Source organism: Hyperolius riggenbachi, chromosome 5, assembly GCF_040937935.1.
Source record: "Hyperolius riggenbachi isolate aHypRig1 chromosome 5, aHypRig1.pri, whole genome shotgun sequence".
NCBI classification, from domain to species: Eukaryota; Metazoa; Chordata; class Amphibia; order Anura; family Hyperoliidae; genus Hyperolius; species Hyperolius riggenbachi.
The window spans coordinates 33,916,543-33,932,379 of NC_090650.1; the positions used below are offsets into that span (position 1 = coordinate 33,916,543).

Genomic DNA, 15,837 nt, shown 5'->3' on the forward strand with positions numbered 1-15,837 from the left:
TAGGCACCACCGGGGGGGTGGTTAGGGTTAGGCACCACCGGGGGGGTGGTTAGGGTTAGGCACCACGGGGGGGTGGTTAGGGTTAGGCGCCACTAGGGGAGTGGTTAGTTTTAGGCACCACCAGGGGAAGGTTCTGTGTGAGGGTAGGGTTGGTGTGAGGATCCGCGTGGCTGCCTGCGCAGGCAGGCAGCCTTTTGACCACTGTTCAGGTCTGCATTCTGCAGGTCTCTCGAAGAGAGACCTTTTGTCAGCTTGCTGCTGAGGAATTTGCATGCGTTTGTCATGCAGATTGCCTAGCCACATCCTTTGTAGGCTTGCTCTATATATACCATGTGATATCACAGACCTGGGCTGGTCATAAGGGTTAGTCCTGTGAGACACTCCTGAGTGTCAGCCTTGCTCATTGTTTGAAGATTAGCCTAGAGTAATTCCTGGGACTGCACTAGGCAGGTTCCCTAGTGCAGTTAGGATTGCATATCTGTTTTGTTTGTCTGTTGCGATTGTCCTGTCCCAGCGGTGGTCGACAGGAAGTCGTTCTGATCTTTGTTCTTGGAGTATAGCTGGAGCAGCGGTTGCTACCAGCTATCTCATCTGATCTGTCTTGCCAGGATCGCACTCGCCTTGCGCTAGTGCTGTGGATCCGTCTGATCTCCATCTCTCTTTCTATACTTGGATCGCACTCGCCTTGCGCCAGTGCTGTGGATCCTTCTGTTCTGTCTTCCTGGATCGCACTAGCCTCTTGCGCTAGTGCTGTGGATCCTATCTCTCACTTATTCCTGTTTTCGTGTATCTGTCTTGTCTGCTACGAACGCTTGCTGGAGGCTCGGTGAGGTAACCGTTAAGCAAGCGCTCGCGTCCTCTGTTTCATGTTTGTCTGTCGGTGGTTAGTTAGGCGTGCTTGTCTCTGTTGTGCTTAACACGCGGAGACCGCGCATAAACGCGTGCACTGTTGTGAATGAGTGCAGTGTTCGCGTTTAGTTAGCGTTTGTTATTTTCCTTATCTTCTCATTGTATTATTTGCTGTGCCTTTGCTACTCTCGTGCTCTGCCTTGCTGTAGCCTTGTGTCACCTCTGGCAATCGCCTCTCTCGCGATTGCGTTCCTACTTCTTATCTGCTGTTGTGTATGCACCGTCGCGGGTTGGCGACTAGTTTGGTGCACACACATACAATCTGTCCCTTTGCTCAATCTCATTCGTAATCGCTTCTCAGGCGATTGCGTTCTCACTCAGTTTCTTCTGTTGTGTGTCTGCCGTCGCAGGTTGGCGGCTAGATTGGTGGACATACATACATTCCTCATCTGTGCTTATTCGGTCTTGTGTCGCTGTTAGCCATCGCCATCTCTGGCGATTGCCTTCTCACTTTATCTTCATGGTTGTGTGTTCGTCGCAGGGTGGCGACTAGTTTGGTGGACACACATACCCTCTGTCGCTTTGATCTCTCTCTTTCAGGGCTGTCTTGCCCTGCGTTTCTTCCCTTCGTACAATTCCTGTCTGGCGTCTGTGGCAGGGCAGAGGAGCTGTTCCTCTGCACTCCACAGCTCCACCTGTCGACAGGAATTTCCCTCTACAGGTGCATTGCACCTTTTGCTGGGTTCCCTCAAATAATACGCTTGTGGAGGATTTCCGCAGTGTCAGCGCACGTCTTGTGCGCTGATCACGGAGAGAATTCCACAATCGTTACAGTTGGGTTAAGCAGTATTAACGAAAAATGTAACGACATTTAATGTTAATGTTTATTCGTTATTATTTCTCGTTTGTTTTTGCAACAGTAATTATAGTTAAAGTGGAATATAACCCTGCATTTCAACTTTGCTCTAAAACATTATTTACAGTATATAATATGCAACCAGCATTTTTTTTTTTACTAGACCAGCATTGGAAGGGTTACACAGAACTTTAAAGTTCCTGGACAGAACTGCAGACGCATCTGAAGCTGACATAGATACATTTTGTTTACATAAATGTATCTAAGTGTGGCATGTGACTCACTCTCTCTGACTGAGAAGGAGCTGGAGGACAGCCAAAGAGTGTGTAACATTTTTCACTTGTTACATTCTATTTAGTTAAATGTATCCATCTGAACTTCTGCATATCTCTCCACAGAACTTTAAACCTCTGTGTTTAACCCTTCCAATGCTGGTCTAGTAAAAAAAAATGCTGGTTGCATATAATATGCTGTAAATAATGTTTTAGAGCAAAGTTGAAATGCAGAGTTATATTCCGCTTTAATAAATCTTGACAATGATGGTTCTTGTTAGCAAATTTCGTTAATACCTGGCGCCAAATTCGTTAATAAGTCGGGCCCTTTTTTCATGGTGCCCTATTTTCATGCACGCAAAAATTTGATTGTGTGGTGGTAGTTTAAGCAGACCATGATTGTCTATTGTTTTGACTTAGATGAAGATCAAATCACATTTTATGACCAATTTGTGCAGAAATCCATAGAATTCCAAAGGGTTCACATACTTTTTCTTGCTACTGTATACATGCCCTTGGTCTGAAATCGGCATCCAAAAGGCACACACACAGATAACAGCTTAAAGGGCAACTGGAGTGAGAGGTAAACGGAGGCTGCCATATTTATTTCCTTTTTAAACAATACCAGTTGCCTGGCAGTGCTCCTATTCTTTTTGGCTGGCTATAGTAGTGACTGAATCACACCTGAAACAAGCATGCAACTAATCTTGTCAGATCTGACAGTAAAGCCAGAAACAGCTGATCTGCTGCATGCTTGTTCAGGGGCTATGGCTAAAAGTATTAGAGGCAGAGGACCAGCAGGGCTGCCAGGCAATTAGTATTGCTTAAAATGAAATAAACATGGCAGCCTTCATATCCGTCTCACTTCAGTTGTCCTTTAAACAAACCACATGTTCTTATAAAAGTGCACAACACATCTACTTTGCTTACTACTGTTATAAGTAGGCATGTATAGACATAGGCTTCCACGTGTGTAGCACATATAAAAACACTATGAAAACTGCATATAAACCTCAGCATATAACTGCTAAACTGGCGCTTATTCTGAAACACTGGATTTATGCAGCTATGGAAATAAATATACAACCTTTATTGGGTGCTGATGATTTTTCTCTTTGACCTGATAAATGGTCACACCTGGCTGACGCCACCCAGCAGCTAAATCCACAGAGGACAGGAAGAAAGTTGTATTGCAAAGGCAAGCACATTTGACCCACGAAATGTGTATCCTGAACATTGCTTTGCTGCTGTACACTGTTTATGCAAACTTCTCACCCTGATTGCAATTAGAATTAGTCTTGCTCAGTTGTGAGTTTAGCTGGGCTTTCAGGTTTGTGTTCTGTAGGCCTCCCGCTGTGCTGGGAGAGGTGTGAGTACGTGTCGTGCAGCATGCAGCCTCTTGCATCACGCCGCCTTTGTGCTGATTGATTTGCGGTAATTAAGCTCTACGTTTAGGGTAGGTTTAATGAGTGATATTATGCAAGATTCCCAAGAGGGACAAGAAGAAGACAAAGCTTTGCCAGTCACATTTTGTCATCGCCCGCATCCGTTTTTAGATTTTTTTTTTCTACCTGTCATTTGTAAATGCTCTCATGGGGAATGTGACTGTATGTTTTATCCAAATGCAGAGTATCTGGAAAGAAGGTTGAATAAAGTGAACATCCGTAATGGTTAAGTATTAAGTAATTATTGTCCCGAAAAAATAACTGAGTAATTGGTAAGGTGTAGACAGGGCCAGTTCTAGGTACAATGGGGCCCCAGGCAAAATTAACCTGGGAGCCCCCCTGATAGAACCTCCTACCCTCCAAGCAGTATTAGGGGCTGCCAAATTCACCTGACTCCCCACCATGGCACCCCAGGTCTCCCCACAACTGTGTTTTGGTTCCCGGGTCCCTGTAGTGCAGTAACTCACCTGTTCTAGCAGCCACGCACTCTTCCATTGTTTATGGCTCCAGCAGGAACTCACCTATTCTAGCAGCCACACACTCTTCCATTGTCTGTGGCTCCAGTAGGGACTCGCCTATTCTAGCAGCCACGCACCCTTCCATTGTCCGTGGCTCCAGCAGGGACACACCTATTCTAGCAGCCACACACTCTTCCATTGTCCGTGGCTCCAGCAGGGACTCGCCTATTCTAGCAGCCACGCACCCTTCCATTGTCCGTGGCTCCAGCAGGAACTCACCTATTCTAGCAGCCACACACTCTTCCATTGTCTGTGGCTCCAGTAGGGACTCGCCTATTCTAGCAGCCACACACTCTTTCATTGTCCGTGGCTCCAGCAGGGACACACCTATTCTAGCAGCCACGCACCCTTCCATTGTCCGTGGCTCCAGCAGGAACTCACCTATTCTAGCAGCCACACACTCTTCCATTGTCCGTGGCTTCAGTAGGGACTCGCCTATTCTAGCAGCCACGCACTCTTCCATTGTCTGTGGCGCCTGCAGGGACACACCTATTCTAGCAGCCACACACTCTTCCATTGTCCGTGGCTCCAGCAGGGACTCGCCTATTCTAGCAGCCACGCACCCTTCCATTGTCCGTGGCTCCAGCAGGAACTCACCTATTCTAGCAGCCACACACTCTTCCATTGTCCGTGGCTCCAGCAGGGACACACCTATTCTAGCAGCCACACACTCTTCCATTGTCCGTGGCTTCAGTAGGGACACACCTATTCTAGCAGCCACGCACCCTTCCATTGTCCGTGGCTCCAGCAGGGACACACCTATTCTAGCAGCCACACACTCTTTCATTGTCCATGGCTCCAGCAGGGACACACCTATTCTAGCAGCCACACACTCTTCCATTGTCCGTGGCTTCAGTAGGGACACACCTATTCTAGCAGCCACGCACCCTTCCATTGTCTGTGGCTCCAGCAGGGACACACCTATTCGAGCAGCCACACACTCTTTCATTGTCCATGGCTCCAGCAGGGACACACCTTTTCTAGCAGCCTTGCACTCTTCCATTGTCCATGGCTCCAGCAGGGACACACCTTTTCTAGCAGCCACGCACTCTTCCATTGTCTGTGGCGCCTGCAGGAACTCACCTGTTCTAGCAGCCACACACTCTTCCATTGTCCGTGGCTCCAGCAGGGACACACCTATTCTTGCAGCCATGCACTCTTCCATTGTCCGTGACTCCAGAAGGGACTCGCCTGTTCTAGCAGCCACGCACCCTTCCATTGTCCGTGGCTGCAGCAGGGACTCTCCTGTTCTAGCAGCCACACACTCTTCCATTGTCTGTGGCTCCAGCAGAGACACCTGTTCTAGCCGACACACTCTTCCATTGTCCGTGGCTCCAGCAGTGACTCACCTGTTCTAACAGCCACGCACTCTTCCATTGTTTATGGCTCCAGCAGGAACTCACCTGCTCTAGCAGCCACACACTCTTCCATTGTCCGTGGCTCCAGCAGGGACACGCCTATTCTAGCAGCCTTGCACTCTTCCATTGTCTGTGGCTCCAGCAGGGACACACCTATTCTAGCAGCCACGCACTCTTCCATTGTCCGTGGCTCTAGCAAGGACACACCTTTTCTAGCAGCCTCACACTTTTCCATTGTTTATGGCTCCAGCAGGAACTTATCTGTTCTAGCAGCCACGCACTCTTCCATTGTACGTGGCTCCAGCAGGGACACACCTATTCTAGCAGCCACGCACTCTTCCATTGTTTATGGCTCCAGCAGGAACTCACCTGTTCTAGCAGCCACGCACTCTTCCATTGTCCGTGCTCCAGCAGGGACACACCTATTCTAGCAGCCACGCACTCTTCCATTGTTTATGGCTCCAGCAGGAACTCACCTGTTCTAGCAGCCACGCACTCTTCCATTGTCCGTGGCTCCAGCAGAGACTCACCTGTTCTAGCAGCCACCCACTCTTCCATTGTTTATGGCTCCAGCAGGGACTCTCCTGTTCTAGCAGCCACGCACTCTTCCATTGTCCGGGGCTCCAGCAGGGACTCACCTGTTCTAGCAGCCACGCACTCTTCCATTGTCCGGGGCTCCAGCAGGGACTCACCTGTTCTAGCAGCCACGCACTCTTCCATTGTTTATGGCTCCAGCAGGAACTCACCTGTTCTAGCAGCCACGCACTCTTCCATTGTTTATGGCTCCATGCACTCTCATCTCCATCCTTGCAGGGTGCCTCTCCTCCGTAACCTGGTGCATGTTATTATGTATAGTATGTGCCAATTGACGTAGGAGAAGCACCCCTGTGAGCATGAAAACCAGAGTACTTGGAGCCACAGACATATGGAGGTGCACACGCCAGCCGGAACAGATAGGTTGCTACACTACATGGGGCTATAAAAAAAAGTTGTAGGGGGCATGGTACTGGTAGCACTCGAAGGCCCTGGGTCATATGCCCAGGGGGCCTCTATGGCAGCACCAGCCCTGGGTGTAGTCAGATGTTTGAATGGGCTCATAGAAATGCATGGATCCATTCTGAATGTCTCCTGCTTGTCTTCTTCAGGAAGTGGTCTGGCGGTGGCGCTAGAGTGAGCTAAGCCTAAGAGCCAATGCACACCAGAGTGTTCTCGACTGTGCCAAAAAAGAAAAGATCGGTATAAAATTCCCAATATTCTTATTTGGTTAACATTGTTTCTTTCTTGACCATTCCCGACAGTGCCTTCTAACCTCTCCCTACCCTATCTTCTAACCATAGCCCTTCCTTTCAGTAGAGGACTATTGTGGTTCTGTGGCCTAGTCAGCCATTCATTCTTCTACCCAGCTGAGGACTATCAGAATGGGTGAGGCTTGGTCTACCATGCACTCTTCCAACCTGCAGAGGACAGTGGGGTGGTAGCCTGGTCTGCCTTCACCCTCCCATGCAGAAGTGAATTATTGGAGGTTATGTGGCCTATTGTTGGTTATGCGCATTCCGATAGTAAGAATTTAGGTGTTGCCTCCCCCCAGTTTTTCAGGCACCAGCCCCCTCCCCCTCAGGTGGCGCCCTAACCTACCCCGCCCCCCCCCCCCCCCCCCCCCCGCCCTAGCAAAGAAAGCAAATTTTGGTGCAGCAAATTTATGCACCCAATAGAATTGCAGGCGCCGAGGTATGTGGAAATTGCGGCATTGCATAGCGAGCACGGTAAATTTCAGCATCTGGGGCACTGCCATGCGTCTAAATTCCCCTTCTTTGCCGCAGATCGCGGCTTTTGTAATAGGCGCCTGTGGCGGCACCCTTTTTCCGGTATGGGCTCCTGTGCCCTTTTTCCTGGTTCACAGCCAGGCAATGTGCATTTTTAAAAGGAAATAATAGCGGCAGCCTCGATATCCCTCGCTCGCAGTTGTCCTTTACAAAGAAAAATGGAAGCATTAAAACCACTACAGTTCCCCTTTAAATTGTTGAAAACACAGTTTAATCCGAGCTTCTGAGCGGTTTGAATCCGCAGAGCCTAAATGAGAGTCAGGAGAGCAGCTTATATTAATTGATGTATGGTGTGCGATGATTTCCTCCCCCTTAGTGCGTCCCCCCCCCCCCCCATACGCTGGGAGTAATTATTATGTGTCACAATGTAACCTGCGCCACATAGATCTTCCTGAATATCTGCGTCTGGTGTCGCTTAGCTGCGCGCTCGCTGCGGCTGCCACCACGGTGCCACGCCGTCCCTTAATGAGCCAACCGCCACACGTTCCTGCTATAATTTCCATCTGGGACTTGTCACTTGTTTCCTTTCTGCCGGGAGAGCGCTACGCCGTGCTCTCGGTAATTACGTGTCGTAGGTGGCCGACTTCACATGCCTGTTTTTGTAATACGACGGAGCGCATCCATCAGTTCTCCTGCAAGTCCTGCGCTCCATCGCTATGCAGACTCATTACCGTAAGGGAAATGGGAGCGGATTACAGAATTAGCGCCACGCTGATGGCCCCGAGACCTCAGCATTGCCCATTAATCAGAGAAACTTTACTGAGCATATCTTAAAGGACCACAATAGCGAAAATTGTAACATTTAAAATGCATGTAAACACATACAGATAAGCAGTTACTTTTCTCCCATGTTGCTGTTGCATTCTTTTCCTGGAAAGAGTCTAAGGTCTCTTTCACATTAGAGGCCTTTTTCCACGGTTTACCGCCCCCGCCATAGTTTGTGTTTTCCATGATAAAATAGAAGTCCATAGACCTTTAATTTTACCTTTCACACTTAACGCCGCGCTTTTGAGCTTTACGTTTTGAAGCTCCCCTGCGCTTTTTCAGGACCGACCGCAGCGTTTCGCATTTCAGTGATAGTCAATGGAATACGCAAACTACAGCTTTTTTAAAACATTTCACCACTGAAAAAAATCCCCGGAACTCAATAAAAAGACGTTTTCAGAGCTGTAAAACGATATGGAAAAGCTATGTATTGGCGTTGAAAAGCATAAAAACTCCTTCAAAAAGCACCAAAACGCTGACAGCAAAAGGCAGCGTTTTAGCCTTTTCTACCGCAGCCTCTGGTGTGAAAGAGCCCTAAACAAAGATGCTGACCAGCTTCCCTACTTGTTGGTACACTATTTGGTGGTTGGACTGAGCAACTGCATTCAGGAAGTGCTTTTCTAATTCTAAGAAATAACTAAAAATTCCCCATGGATGGACTAGTCCAAAACCTGACAGATCTGTCAGATGTTCACTACCTACTGTAAGTTATGGCGACATACGAAAAAGTAATTTCTAGTGTGTTTTACTCTTGGACAAAACTACATTTATATGTTTGGTATATTTTTTAAATTTTGCAATTTTTCTCAATAGTTGATCTTTAATAAACCATTATCCTCATCTCCACTGAAACTTTTAGTAATTTTCAAAGACCAGTATCACGAAAAGTCTTCCTCATGGGGGATTCTAAGGGTTTTCTTTCTTTTCAACAGCATTTCCTGAACAGCAGTTGCAAAGTCTAACTGACAGAATAGTGTGCAAGTGAAGTGATTAGGGAGGCCGGCTGGTATCTGACTATTTTAGCAGTTAAACTGCTGTTCAGGAAATGCTGTTGAAAACAAAGAAAACCCTGAGAATCCCCCTTGAGGAGACTGGCCCAATACCTGTCGGTTCTGGTAGATTTTAACCGACTACTTTTTTTTCGCAATAGTGGTCCTTTAAAGAAAACCTGAACGTAAAAGTCAAAATAAACATGCGCAAGTCATACTTACCTCCCGTGTAGTCTGCTCATCAATCTTTCTCCTGTCCCGCGTCCTGTTTGTCCACTGTGATGAAGGGAATTCTCCGTCATCCATTTTGCACATTCAGTTGTCCTCTCAGCTATAACTGATAGCACCTGATATAACTGGCAGCAACTGATCTATTTCAGTTCCGACAAAATGTTGTCAGAACTGGAAAGGATCATTGTCAGAAGAAAATGGTGAGTTTCTGAGAGGAACTGATGGCAAGGTAACTATGTAATGTTCATTTGAAGTTACCTCATGTGTTTATTTTAAATAGTTTTACTCAGTTCAGGTTCCCTTTAAGTACTGTCAGAACTCTGGGTTGAAGAGTCTTTATAAGGGGGAGACTGCGAGGCACCTAAAATTCTTTTTTTTTTCATGTTGATAATGGTAAAATCGGGGGACAGCGATGCTTTACATCCCCCTTGTTTGTTTCTTACTTTGTACAGCGCCACAGAATGTTGGCACTTTATAAATAAATATTGATAATAAAGGTGTGCTTTTTATCTTGGTGTGCTGATAGTTCTTGGAATTACTGGAACTGGATGATGAAGATCCAGAGGTTTCCTTCTACTAAAGTAAGTACGGAAAATGGAACTTGGCCTAGTTCTAAGTATCCAGGGCTTGAAATGACACTTTCTCTGCAGTCAGGCAAAGTAGACTAAGGCCTCAATTCACTAAGCTTATCTCCTGTCTTTAATAACATTTCTAGAGTTATTACCATGGTGATAAGGCATGCAGTATTCAGGAAACATTTTACCTCAGGCAAACCTAAAGTTAACTCTTCTGTCTTTAAGTTAACTCTTCAATCCTTAAAATAACTCCAGAGTTAAAGACAGGCTGTTTATTAACTGCTTGTGAAAATAACTACAGAGGAGGTAAATTAACTACAGAAGAGGTAACGTAAGGAATGAAGAGATAAGATAACTCTTTTGCTGTGTGGTGGTAAGTTTTCTCTTGCCTTATTATCTCCAGCATGATCTTAGTGAATTGAGGCCTAACAGTCCCTCAAAATGAATCCGAGGTCATAAAACTCCTGTGTGACTGAGAAAAAACAATTCTGAGAGCAGAACACTGATAACATGTTCAGTGGTTCAAAATGTTGTGATCAATAAAGGACTTTCATCATTTGATTGAAACATTTAAAGAGAAGCTGTAACAATACCCCCCCCCCCCCCCCCCCCCCGCCTGTTGGCTGTAGCGCAGGCTCAGTAGCACCTGCAATATTTACCTACTCTGATCCTGCACAGCAGCAGTGGCGGCTTTCCGATTGGGTTTAGATGGAAATAGCCGAAACTAATTGTGTCCTCTCTACTGCGCAGGCATGATCAGGCTCGGCTATTTCCGCCTTAAAGAGACACTTAAGCCAGAAAAAAAGAGTTTTACTCACCTGGGGCTTCTACCAGCCCCCTGCAGCAGTCCTGTGCCCTCGCAGTCACTCACTAATCCTCTGGTCCCCCGCTGCCAGCTAGTTTCGTTTTTGCCGTCAGGACTGGCCACGCGTAGCTTTTTCCGCATTCCCGACTGCAATTAGCGCTATTGTGCAAAAATACGCGTTGCCACATTATGAACGCATAGATATGCGGCAACGCGTATTTTTGTACGCGTTGCGGCACGCAATAGCGCTAATTACAGTCGGGAATGTGGAAAAAGCTACGCGTGGCCAGTCCTGACGGGCCTGTCGGCAAAAACGAAACTAGCTGGCAGCGGGGGACCAGAGGATTAGTGAGTGGCTGCGAGGGCACAGGACTGCTGCAGGGGGCTGGTAGAAGCCCCAGGTGAGTAAAACTTTTTTTTTCTGGCTTAAGGTTCACTTTAACCCAATCAGAAAGCAGCTACTGTGCCTTTGCAGGATCGAGGTAGGTAAATATTTAACTTGCCAGTGTTCGGGGGCTTCCGGTGCTGGATCCCTGAGCCTTAGGAGGATGGGGGAAGCCTCATTTAGGATCCAGAGGCTTCCCCATGCCAAGGTAAGTATCCCAAGGGGAAGGGGGGTGTTAGATTCTCTTTAAAAATTTTATCCTAGATTTTCAACCATTAACATCAAAATAGGACTATGGGATTCCAGGAAAGTCCTATTTAGGATTAGGACTATAATGTGATTACTGCGTCAGTTTAATTTCACTTCAGGTTTGCATTCATGCCCTGTGTGAAATATGTAATAATAAACATGGATAGGCTTACACAAAATTCTTTACGGACAACTGTAGTGAGAGTTGTATAAATACTGCCATATTTACTTCATTTTAAGCCATACCAGTTGCCTGGCTGTCCTGCTGATGCTCTGCCTCTAATACATTTAGCCATGGCCCCTGAACAAGCATGCAGCAGATCAGAGGTTTCTGACATTATTGTCAGATCTGACAACATTAGCTGCATGCTTGATGCTGGTGTGATTCAGACACTACTGCAGCCAAATAGACCAGCCGGGGTGCCAGGCAACTGGTATTGTTTAATAGGAAATAAATATGGCAGCTTCCATATACCTCCCACTACAGTTGTCCTTTAAAGGGACACTGTAGGGGGGGTCGGGGGAAAATGAGTTGAACTTACCCGGGGCTTCTAATGGTCCCCCGCAGACATCCTGTGCCCGCACAGCCACTCACCGATGCTCTGGCCCCGCCTCCGGTTCACTTCTGGAATTTCAGACTTTAAAATCTGAAAACCACTGCGCCTGCGTTGCCATGTCCTCGATCCTGCTGATGTCACCAGGAGCGTACTGTGCAGGCCCAGTATAGTCTGTGTCTGCACAGTACGCGGATAAGTTCAACTAATTTTCCCCCGACCCCTACAGAGTCCCTTTAAAGAAAAGCTGAACACCAGGCTGACCTCAACACATAGTTTCTGCAGTATTTGGGATAGGAGGGCAGCGGGCGAGGTACCCCCCTCCTGTGTTGGCACGCAGTCCCGCTGTATGGGGTGGCCGGCTGTCATGTCTCTGGTAGCGCTCCGTGATCTGATCCCGTGGAGTGGAATGTGCGTTCAGTGGCTGCACACATACACCATGAGCAGCATCTGCAGGGAGTGTGAGCGTGCCCAGGCCTGTCCAGCATTCCCCGCCTCCGCTCTGAGCCATCATGTGGATTAACAGGAGGAATATGTTTAATGCTTGTCAGCTTAGGGGGACACGCAGCGGGTTACAGGCTCTGCAAACAAATCATTACTAGATATTCTATATCTCCTGAAGCGCGGCTAAAATTGGGGTCTCATCCTGGGCTGCATCGGAATTCTGTCACAGTATCTTATCAATCTTTAAATTATTGATTTCCTGCTACCTGAAGAGAGGGATATGGAGGCTGACATATTTATTTCCTTTTAAATAATTCACATTGCCTGGCTGAGCTGCTGACCCTCTGCCTATAATACTTTTTGCCATAGACCCTGAACAAGCATGCAGCAGATCAGGTACTCTGACGTCTGGATGGCTACATGCGTGTTTTTAAGGTGTGTGATTCAGACGCTACTGCAGCCAAAGAGATTAGCAGGGCTGCCAGGCAACTGGTATTGTTTAAAAGGAAAGAAGTATGACCGCATCATTTCCCTCTCACTACAGGTGTCTTTTAGGGCCCATTTTCACTAGCCGGATGATGCGATTCGTATTAGCACTAAGGCGAATTGGATGTATTCTGCGAGAATCTGCAGCATGCATCCAATTATTTTTCCTGGATCAATTCAATGGAAACTACTCCGTTGACTTGCATTGGTTTCAATTCGGATGTGATGCAATCATTGCATCATGGCTAGTGGAAACTGCTTACACCTCTCTGACACTGCAGCTGTCCCCTCCCCTACTTACACCTCTCTGACATTGTGGCTGCCCCCTCCCCTGCTTACACCCCTCTGACACTGCAGCTGTCCCCTCCCCTGCTTACACCTCTCTGACACTGCAGCTGGCCCCTCCCCTACTTACACCTCTCTGACATTGTGGCTGCCCCCTCCCCTGCTTACACCTCTCTGACACTACAGCTGTCCCTCCCCTGCTTACACCTCTCTGACACTGCAGCTGTCCCCTCCCCTGCTTACACCTCTCTGACACTGCAGCTGTCCCCTCCCCTACTTACACCTCTCTGACACTGCAGCTGTTCCCTCCCCTACTTCTACCTCTGTGACACTGCAGCTGTCCCCTTTCCTGCTTACACCTCTCTGACACTGCAGCTGTCCCCTTTCCTGCTTACACCTCTCTGACACTGCGGCTGTCCCCTCCCCTACTTACAACTCTCTGACATTGTGGCTGCCCCTCCCCCTGCTTATACCTCTGACACTGCGGCTGTCCCCTCCCCTGCTTACACCTCTCTGACATTGTGGCTGCCCCCTCCCCCTGCTTACACCTCTTACACTGCAGCTGACCCCTCCCCTGCTTACACCTCTCTGACACTGCGGCTGTCCCCTCCCCTACTTACAACTCTCTGACATTGTGGCTGCCCCTCCCCCTGCTTACACCTCTCTGACACTGCAGCTGTCCCCTATCCTGCTTACACCTCTCTGACATTGTGGCTGTCCCCTCCCCTTGCTTACACCTCTTACACTGCAGCTGACCCCTCCCCTGCTTACACCTCTCTGACACTGCGGCTGTCCTCTCCCCTACTTACACCTCTGACATTGTGGCTGCCCCCTCCCCTACTTACAGATCTCTGACACTGCAGCTGTCCCCTCTCCTGCTTACACCTCTCTGACATTGTAGCTGCCCCCTCCCCCTGCTTACACCTCTTACACTGCAGCTGGACCCCTCCCCTGCTTACACCTCTCTGACACTGCGGCTGTCCTCTCCCCTACTTACACCTCTGACACTGCGGCTGTCCCCTCCCCTATTTACAACTCTCTGGCATTGTGGCTGCCCCCTCCCCTACTTACAGATCTCTGACACTGCAGCTGTCCCCTATCCTGCTTACACCTCTCTGGCACTGCAGCTGTCCCCTCTCTCATGCTTTAAAGGCCCATACACACGGGCTACAACTGTTGCTGGAAACACATGGCTCCGGTATGTTGCAGCAACAGGTCCTCCATGTGTATGAGGCGCGCGCAAGCAACTGTTGCTAATCAGAGCTGTCTCCAGGCGATTGACTTGTTCAATCCCCGGCAACAGCTGTTGCAGCAACCGTCCCTAGTCTCAAGTCGGTGCAGTCGTGTGTATGCTAGTCTCTAGCAACTCTTGTGAGTCTGACAGTTCATTGAACCTGCGACAGAAGTTGCTGAACAACAGTTTCCGCTATGTTGCAGACAGGTTGTTGCCGCGTGTATACAATCGTTGCTTGTATACAACTGTCGTTGCTGGAGACTTTCAACTGTTGCTTGTCTCCATGCAACTGCAGACATCCGTGCCTCATGTGTATGTAGACCTCTCTGACACTGCACCTCTCCCCTCCCCTGCTTACACTTCTCTGACACTGCCGCTGTCCCCTCCCCCTGCTTACACCTCTCTGGCACTGCACCTCTCCCCTCCCCTGCTTACAATTCTCTGGCACTGCCGCTGTCCCCTCCCCTGATTACACCCCTCTGACACTGCGTCTCTCCCCTCCCCTGCTTACACCACTCTGGCACTGCCGCTGTCCCCTCCCCTGCTTACACCTCTCTGGCACTGCCGCTGTCCCCTCCCCTGCCTAAACCAGTCTGGCACTGTGGCTGTCCTTGGCTGGTTTTGGTGCTCTTTATGAATTGTTATGAGTGCTTGAGGGGGCCCTTGTCAAAATTGCACTGGGGCCCATAACTCCTTAGCAACACCACTGTCTTTGCCTTTTACAACCCTAGTAACGACATTAGAACGTAAGCCCTGCTGATGAACCGCATTTGCTATGAATTGTTTGATGTAATCTGTAAATCGCAGTGGAAAATTGCGAGAGCGAAAATGCTCAGTAATGATATAGAAATTCAATCTCCAAATCTGCCTAGATTCTGTGCTTAATTTTATACCTATTCATGCAGCTAACAAATAATAATAGGTATCAGAAAATGGGACTGTCGCTTTCCCAGAATCCGGATCTATTTTAAGGTTTATTGTGGTTTTAAAGGCTTGGAAATAATGCGGAACGATTGGCTGCCTCCCGTATGGAGACGCGATGTGAGAAAATAACCGCTTAGAAGCAATCTGCTTGTTAACCTCCGCTGAGCTGTAATTTACTCAATGATGGCAACCAGATGATCCCAGCATTCATTTCACTGCTGCAGCGGGGCACAATTAACATTCGCTTAGTGACACATCAGTGAGGTAATGCACGCATTGTTTAAATGAATATAAATGGGGCTCGCTAACCCTAATAGCTAATCACTCAATTCTGATACCTGCATGTCAAGGCAAAAAAAATTGGTAGTCTTTCAATCAGGCCGATAACCAGCATAGGAGGAGCTCACAAGGCTGTACAAATACACGGAGCAAAATGTAAAGGGAACTGGGCTAAAAACTCCCAGATAGCCAGCGACTACAGTGGCGGTGCTACTCTGGGGCATGATGGGACAATGGCCCCTCCCCCCGGGAATCACTGTGGCCCTCTGAGTGCCCAACCTGCTCAGTAACATACAGTTAACGGTTTCCAGGCTCCAGCAGCATACACAGAGCAGGATAAGGTTTGTCAAAAACTCGGTCAGCCTGAGTCTACTGTATGTAGGCATTAAAGGAGTTCTTTGGATGAAAACTGACACTTACCTGGGGCTTCTATTGGCCCCCTGCAGCTGTCATGTCCCGCGCCGTCCTCCTGCGATCCTCCATTCCCCACCTCCGGTCCCGGTCTAATTAT

The 15,837-nt window shown here is 48.3% G+C and overlaps 1 protein-coding gene across 11 annotated transcripts in view; it reads left to right on the plus strand.

The window, feature by feature from the left end:
* Positions 1-15,837, plus strand: part of CDK14 (cyclin dependent kinase 14) — a 579,759-nt gene that overhangs the window by 543,350 nt on the left and 20,572 nt on the right. The window contains exon 14 of one of the 11 annotated variants that reach the window (XM_068235459.1): positions 9,633-9,653. The exons of the other annotated variants lie outside the window; for them this stretch is intronic. The gene's annotated coding sequence lies outside the window, so the exon portion shown is untranslated. Of the gene's footprint in view, positions 1-9,632; positions 9,654-15,837 lie in introns of those variants that run through there. 11 annotated transcript variants of the gene reach the window in all.